The 9,168-nt window shown below is 33.4% G+C and overlaps 1 long non-coding RNA gene across 1 annotated transcript; it reads left to right on the top strand.

Annotated features, from left to right (window-relative positions):
• Positions 1 to 314: 314 nt before the first annotated feature.
• On the top strand, positions 315 to 6,933 carry LOC143053864 (uncharacterized). Its single transcript, XR_012971486.1, has 3 exons — positions 315 to 425; positions 3,685 to 5,092; positions 6,272 to 6,933. It is a non-coding gene; the product is annotated as an uncharacterized LOC143053864 (long non-coding RNA).
• The last annotated feature ends 2,235 nt before the right edge of the window (positions 6,934 to 9,168 follow it).

Genomic DNA, 9,168 nt, shown 5'->3' on the forward strand with positions numbered 1-9,168 from the left:
TACTTCGGTCAACGCTTTTACACCCCAATAAAGTTACAAAAAGAAGCATTCAATTCTTAAATGCAAAAGAAAAATATTTTTATATTTATGTCTCTTTATAAGGAAAGGCAAAATGAGTGAAAAAAATGTTGAAAATTAAAAGTCAGTAAAGCAACATTTTCATAATCATCTTCACACATAACTTGTGTTTATCTTTCATAAGTATTTAAGCTGATTGTAACACATACTTTAATTCAGACAAAACTGATTTAAATCTATTTATATATATATATATATATATATACACAAGGATTTGTTTACTATACATATGATATGAAATGACAACCATAGGATTATAAGTGTGCCAGGTTAGGTAAACATGTATTGAGATAAAGAACTGATTTATATCACTGTATCAGATGTCTACATTAAAATTACTTTGTAAGGTAAGGACATGTATCAGTATAAATTAATTTACACATTAATTTTCTTTACAGTAATATAGATACAAATAAATGAATATACACGTATATTATATGTACATATTAATTCATATAAATTATTAGTGAAAGTCAAGGGAATGAACTCGATTCTTTTGGTCGTCACATTGGACTAGACCGTCACGTGCACGTGGTACATTTTTCACTTACTGTCTAGCTTTCTATGTTGTTGGGTATAGCTTTCCTTGACGTTTGTTTTAAAGTACATTAAAATATCTAAGAACTTAGTTAAACACATCCGAAAAACAGGCGCTTGGGTGCAATATTTTTATATTCATTTCATTATTTGCACAGAGTATTCAATCAGGCCCGTAGCCAGGAATTTCCAAAGGGGGGTTCGTTGGCCTCAAAAACTCGACTTTTACAGTCACAATTCGAACAGAACGTTGACTTTAACAGTCATTATTTGTTTTCAAGGGGGGGTTCGTCCGAACCCCCCGAACCCCCCTGGCTACGGGTATGTCAATATTCCGTTTTAACATTACTATATATGATCATATACAGGTCCTAACTTGTTTTAGATGATTACGCCCCCTCATTTACTATCCACGAATGAATAGTGAAATAATGGATTGTCTCATATTTCATAGATTTATCGAAAACAAGGTACGACAAAAAAGGTTAATTTAAGTAAATTGGTATAAAAGTAGAAAATTCAATGTCCAGTATAATAAATCAACAAATTCTAAATTCCATAGCCAATCGCCTGTGATGTGATCAAATTGTCGTTATATAGAAAAACGTTTCAGATGATAAAAATGCAACAACATTTTTAAACAAAAAGGTACTTCAACGCACTCAAGAAAAATCCGACTATTATATAAAAGCAATGAAGATAACAGGGACGGATCCAGGATTTCAGATTAGGGGGGGGGGGGGGGGGGCGCAATGTTAAAAATCGAAATTATTGGAATATTCTTCTAAAGAGGATGCAATGTAGATATCTTGCATGGCAAGCAAAACGTGGCGAATATTTTGTGTTAAAATAAGCGAGAAATTAAAATTTCAAGCTAAAACCGCATAAATCCACCCCTGTCAATCTACAATCACCACAATTAACAAGAAATGTGCGAGTTTCAAATCATTGACTCAACAATAGCTCAACTGACCAATATTAGATTAAAAAAAAACGGTCTACTTTTGCCAGCGATTTTTCATTTTCTTTTCACAATTTTTTATTATTATTATTTTTTGTTGTTTTCGGAGGTCGTGCCAAACTTTTTATGTACATTTTTTTACAGCAAACCACTAAATTCAAAATGAGATATTTATTTTCATGGGATCCTATATGTAATACGGAAATACGAGTTGGAGCCTTGATCGTTTATGCATGCTTCGGCAAATTAAGTGAGAAACATATTTTACAGGTTGCAATTAAGTGAGAAACATATATTGATACAGATATATTAAATATTGATACAAATTAATAAAAAACTAACCTTTCGCTTGAACCAGTATTTCTATCTTTCATTAAGAAAGAATTTAATCAGTTACCTTGACTGTTTTCTTCGCTGTGCAATGATGAAATACCCAACCCAACCGCGGGTAGGGCACTTTCACCTACTTCGTTGGAAAGTGAGTTAGTGATGTTTTGGAGTTTCGATTATCAACGAAATTGTTTATAATTTATAAATTGTTTTACTTTAACTGCCAATTAAAGCCTATGATATGTGTCATCAAACGCAGTACCACGTTTGACACCTTTCTTTGAAGTATACCATATTTATGATAGAACTTATAGATAAACCGTAGGTCAGTATATTAGTAATCACATTGGTTCTGTTAAACTTACTGTTTTATATACTTCTTTGAATGATAAAACAGATTGCAATGCGACGACATTATGGTTCGTCGTCTGTTCAGATACTTTTATATTGAGATGGGGACAACCCATGCTTTGCAAATTTTAGGGGGGGGGGGGGGGCGCACGCCCGCCACGCCCCCGCCTAAATCCGCCCCTGGATAATGATAATGATAATGATGCAAATGAGACCAATATCTGCATGCCAGAGAAAAAATGACGAAGACTTGAGCAACATGCAAGAGAGAACAGAATGATAAAAAAAAATGATTACAGCAAAGTTATAAAAATCATTAAAGATGTAAAAAAATATAATCAAAACAAGATACAAATTGTTTTAAAGAAATGTACAGCCTAACATCGATAATAGCTGACCAATATTTCTGTCCTTTTCAGAAAGGAATCACACTGGAGTCCCCAGCTGATGACTTGATATCGGATATGTTAAGTTATGATAGATAAATTACTAATATTTTTGTCTTTTCAGAAACGGGTTTCCCTGGAGTCCAGCTGTACTTGACATGGGATTTTCCCAGTAAATTTCAAAAACTGACCAATATTTGTGTTCTTTTTAGAAATGAATCCCTAGAATCCACTGATAACTTTGCAGGGATTTGACTACTTATTTGTTGGATAATTGACCATCATTTCTGTTCTTTCCAGAAACGAATTACCGAAGACACTGCATGGGGACTCGGAATTGTACAGTTGGAGAAGACTTTATAAGTTTGATAAACTTGTGTCTCATCCCTTTTGCACATTTACGCAAATAAAATATGTTTAAACTAAATTGTACAGTTATTTTCGATTGCTAACCATTTTCTATGTTCTCTTTAAGAATGGTTCACACGAGTGCACGGTGACATGACATTTGATTTGTCTATAAATTACCAATAATGTTCATTTTTTCTCCATTTGTGGTGACTTGATTTGGATTATGTCCAGTAACTTGCAATAATTGACCAATATATTTGTCCTTTCCTGGAAGAAATCACACTGGAGTCCCCAGCTTGCTATAAGGTATATGTCCAGTTTTAATCGAAAGTGACTAATATTTCTGTGTCTTTAAAAAACAAATCACCAGCTGGTGCTATAATACAGGATATATCCAGTTATGTTTGATAACTGACCAACATGTGTTGTCCTTTTCAAAGATGTAATCCTTAAGTCGAAAGGTGACTGGGATATGCCCAGTATTTTGCGATAGCTGGCCCCAAATTGTCACAAGTTGTCTTTCTAGCAATCGATCTCCCTGGAGTCCACAGTGACTTGACAGGGATATGTCAAGTAAATATTGATAACTGACCAATATGTTTTAGTCTTTTTCAAAAAAGTAATTCTGAAAAAAAGTGACTTGATCTGTTTGATTTTTTATTACTGACCAATATGTTTTGTCTTTTACAGAAATTGACCACCCTGGAGAACACTGGTGACTTGACATGGGACATGGTGATTTTTGGAAACTGACCAATATATGTGTCCTTGGTCACAAACAAATTCAGTCCGTAGTCTACTGTTGAGATAAGATGGGATCTGTTCAATACCAGTATGCCATTATATGGTTTGCTTTAGGAGTGACGTTAATAGTTCCCCTTCTTATATTCGTTCGCTACAATGTAAACATTGATAAAACTAAACCTGTCGAAAACTCTGTTATTCTAAGTTCAGAAGAGACACTAGGGAAAATAATCACACGTAATAATAACCTTGGATGGAATATATATGATGAAGAAACATGTCAAGCAAAAGATAATTTTGTCCTTAAGAAAATACTCCCTTTGAATGTACCCATATATATTTATCATCCTAATGAAGATGTCCACATATCTCGAATGATCTTTAATTCTGGTACTTGGGAAACACCGCTGGTTGACAAGGTAGTCGAAGCAATGAAACTTCATCCGGAAGCAGTTTTTATTGACATTGGTGCTAACATAGGCATGTATTCTTTGACAATGGCGGCTCTTGGTTATCGCGTCATTGCAGTCGATTGTAATATAGAGAATGTGATGCGGTTGTGTGCCTCCGCAAGAAAAGCAAACGTTACAAACAAGATGTCCATTATTCATAATGGAATTTCAGACAAGCGATCGGTATTAAGATTGATTAAATCAACAGAGCCGAATGTTGGTGGAATGGGAGTAGAACAAATATCGTCAACATCAAATATAACTCACAATTTAACAGCTAATGCCATACTTTTAGATGATTTACTTGAAATTTTTCCCATTAAAAGTGCAATTATAAAAATGGACGTTGAGAAGCATGAAGATGAAATACTAAAAGGAGCCAAAGTATTTTTCGAAAAAGTTAAAGTTGAAACAGTTTTATTGGAATTTCGATTCCATGCGAAAGATAAAACAGGAAAGTTTATAATTGACTTTTTTGATAAATACGGATTAGCACCGGATTTGTCAAAGCTTGTTAATGCTTCTGATTATAGTACATGGCCAGGAGATTTAATTTGGAGCAGGAAAAAATAACAACTTGAACATCTTAATTCATTACCATTTTTTATTATTTCAAATTGTCATTTTCAGATTGTTATTAACTCATATATGTTATATTTGAATATTTATTATTAGGGACATAACTTTGTGAGCAAATACAGGAGGTCTTGGAAACATTTGAAGAACTAAAAGGGTGGTATACAATTTCTCGATATTTCATATGTTGAGAAACAAAATTTGAAAAAAAGAGCCATTCTGCTTTTCTAAGGCACACACATGATAAATAATGTGCTGAACATGTTGAATTCTGTGAATAGTTTCTTATTCTTTAGCAAAATTATCTGTATCACTTAATTTTAAATGTGACTAGAACACACCCGCGAAATCGCGGGCATTCAGAGCGTAGTTTATAGTATGTAAAGTGTTGTTGGACGAATTATGTAAAATATTGAATGACTGGGGAATTTCAGCAAAAGTATCATAAGTCAAAGGTTATTGGGGACAGGAAAATGTGTTTTTTTTTTATCCTTCCTCCTTTATTTCCAAAATTCCCAATTTTGGTTTTCTATCAATTTCAATATGAACATAATACATTTAGTGGGGAATTTCAGCAAAAGTATCATAAGTCATAGGTTATTGGGGACAGGAAAATGTTTTTTTGTATCCCTCCTCCTTTATTTCCAAAATTCCCAATATTTGGTTTTCTATCAATTTCAATATGAACATAATACATTGAGTATGTTATGAACATTTAAGTAAGGAGCCTGTAATTCAGTGGTTGTTGTTTGTTTATGTGTTACATATTTGTATTTCGTTCATTTTTTGTACATCAGTAAGGCCGCTAGTTTTCTGGTTTGGATTGTGTTACCTTGTCAGTTCAGGGTCTTTTAAAGCTGATTATGTGGTATGGGCTTTGCTCATTGTTGAAGGTCGTACGGTGAACTATAGTTGTTAATTTCTGTATCATTTTGGTCTCTTGTGGAGAGTTGTCTCAACATGGCTATCATACCACATCTTCTTTTTTTGTAATCAATGAATTTTGTAAAAGATTTAATAACTGGAGAATTTCAGAAAAGGTATCAAAAGTTCACATGAATAATTTTAGCGCTTATATAAATCTGTATATTATGAACATTCATTACTATATAAATATAGTGTATTTACTTTCAATTTTAAGTTTACTAATCGATCCATGGTGGTCATTGATATAGTATACAGACCCTCTCTATTTAATAAACTATGTGACCGCCGTGGATAGTAAACTTGAAAATGATAGCAGATAAAATTCTTAAAATACAGTATACAGAAAAACACAAACCGGAAGTCTAATCAGACTTAAAATTTCGTCCGATGACGGGACAATGTACGGATGCCTTTTTTCTCGTTTTTCTCCCAAAATAACTCAATCTGAATAATCATATGAATGGATGACAAATGCGACTATGCACTGTACCTATAGGACACAGAGGCGTGTTGATTAATTTATTGTGGAAAGAAGAGAAGCGACACCAAAAATGAGGTCTTCTCGTTTAATAGTATAGATGTGTCATAATTATTGACTTTAACTTATTCCAATGTTTGTTTACTGTGAGTCATGACTATCTTTTGTTAATTTGTAAGTCTAAAATATATCTTGGACTGCTGTTTTTTTTGTCTTAATTTTTTTTTTTTGCTTTTCAAATCAAAAATTAAAACGGGAAACTCCACACTAATATACAAAAGAGACGATTTTTCGTTCCCTATTGTTAATTTTCCATTTTTAGATGGTGATGTTCCTTTGGCACCATCTTACGGTGTTAATATTTCACAACTTGTTCGCTATGCCCGTGTCTGTTGTGACGTTTTTGATTTTAACGAACACAACCTATGTATTACTGGTAAATTATTAAACCAGGGATATCGTTACCATAAATTACTTAAAACCTTTACTAAATTTTTCCATAGATATAAAGATTTGGTTTTGAAGTTTGGTTGTACCTGTAGAAAATTTATTTCAAACGGGATAGCACATCCTCATTTTTACGGAAATGTTGTTAACCGTGCCCGGAAATTTAAAAATGACCCATGTAAACTTGTCGCTCCTTTAAATAAACTTATTCTAAGAGGTTACCTATTCAACACTGTAGTAAGATCATTGAATATTGTTTTTATTGGTATAAATATTGATTTTGTTATCAGTAAATTAAAAGCTAACTAAATATTACTAGTATGTTATATACATATATATATTCATCATGTTCATGGATCTACAATCTGTCGATACCTGTAACTTGGCATTGCACAAGGTCATGTTTTTCTCTGGCTGTTTATGACGTCTTTACACTAAATCCATTGGATGTTGGATGTGTACGGATTGATTGTTTAGTCTTAGATGCATGATTTTTTATTAGTCGTTAGTGGCTTTGAACTAGCTGTCAGATAACTGCGAGTACTCTCAGATCTGTTCATTAAGTCTTTTTGTGTCGGGATGTATAAGTACCCGGCCACGTCTACTTGTATTTTTGTCCATCTGATGAGTTAAGCCTTTTTCAACGTTCGTTCTTATGTTGTACTGTTATACCACTGTTCCAGGTTAGGGGAGGGTTGGGATCCCGCTAACATGTTTAACCCCGCCACATTATTTATGTATGTGCCTGTCCCAAGTCAGGAGCCTGTATTTCAGTGGTTGTCGTTTGTTTATGTGTTACATATTTGTTTTTCGTTCATTTTTTGTACATAAATAAGGCCGTTAGTTTTCTCGTTTGAATTGTTTTACATTGTCTTATCGGGGCCTATTATAGCTGACTATGCGGTATGGGCTTTGCTCATTTTTGAAGGCCGTACGGTGACCTATAGTTGTTAATGTCTGTGTCATTTTGGTCTTTTGTGGATAGTTGTCTCATTGGCAATCATACCACATCTTCTTTTTTTATAGTACTAGTAACCCTTTCTATATGAACACTGAAAATACTAACTGTTTCATTTTCAGAGTAATTGAAAACTCACGATCGATCATATACTATAATAACTAAAGATGATATCTAGGAGTTAAACATGGTATTTAAACATCTGTTTTATATAATCATACGACATACTGAACTCAGTTAGGGACATAGCCGAAGCTCTATCTAACATGTCAATCTGAAAACTTACTCTTATTTTAACGAAAACTGTAAAATTTCCGCCTCACTCCTCTCAAAACTTTCAAGGTCATAATCTCACCGGTCTCAAATCCTGAGTTTCAACATGTATGTATTTATAGATTATCGCTGATCATCTCAACGAGATTGCTTTTTTCGTTTGAGCCAGTACGGCGAAAGCGAGAAAAGCAATCGAGTTGAGATGACTAATGATAATCTGTTTATCGCTATTTTACCTATGACGACGATGTCAATTTCATTAGCAACGCCATGTGACTCCTTAGTTTCTAGCGATTATTTTCCATCTCAAGCGAGTAGCGTGATTTGAAAAATTATCACAAAAAAAAGACCAAAAAGAAAAATGCACAAACTAGCGATAATTTTGTTTCTCTGAGGTTAATTGACAAAGGAACAAAAAGGAGCTGAAATTAGAAGAAGTTGACTTGGGGTAATGTAAGTGAGACCATAACAGCAAGAACATGATAATCTAAGTCTCATGAGGCCACCCCTCCTTTTGAACTCTGTATTCCCTTTTGATGCAGTGTTTCGATGAATAATACTAATTATATGTTTCCTAAGTGAGGAATGGATATCACTTGATGCCAATGAGACAATTACGGGCATAAACTTACAGTTCATAAATGACTTTTTTTATAAACACGGATCGACAACAGATTTGCCAACTGTTGTTAACGCTTCTGATTATAGTACATGGTCAGGAGATTTAATTTGGAGCAGGAAAAAACAACTTGAACATTTCAATTCATCAACAAATTGTCATTTTCAGATTGTAACAAACTCATTTACTAGTATGTTATATTTGAATATTTATTATTAAGGACAGAATTTTAACAGGAGGCTGAGAGCAAATACAGGAGGTATTGGAAGCATCTGAGGAACGAATAGGGTGGTATCCAAATTCTCGATATTTCATATTTAAAGAAACGAAACTTTCAAAAAGGGCCATTCTGTTTTTCTTGGGCACACACATGATAAATAATGTGCTGAACATGTTGAATTCTGTCAATAGGTATATTATTCTTTAGTAAAATTGTCTATAAATAAAGGCAACAGTAGTATACCGCTGTTCAAAACTCATAAATCCATGGACAAAAAACAAAACGGGGTAACAAACTAAAACCGAGGAAACGCATTAAATATAAGAGGATATCACTTGATTTTAAATGTGATGTGTCATAATTGTTGACCTTAACTTATTTCAATGTTTGTTTATTGTTAAGCATGACCATCTTTTGTTAATTTGTTTGTCTGAAATAAATATTGGATCAGGCATGGTCACCTTTTCATGACGTCACAAT

Source organism: Mytilus galloprovincialis, chromosome 12 (genome assembly GCF_965363235.1).
Source record: "Mytilus galloprovincialis chromosome 12, xbMytGall1.hap1.1, whole genome shotgun sequence".
Lineage (NCBI taxonomy): Eukaryota > Metazoa > Mollusca > Bivalvia > Mytilida > Mytilidae > Mytilus > Mytilus galloprovincialis.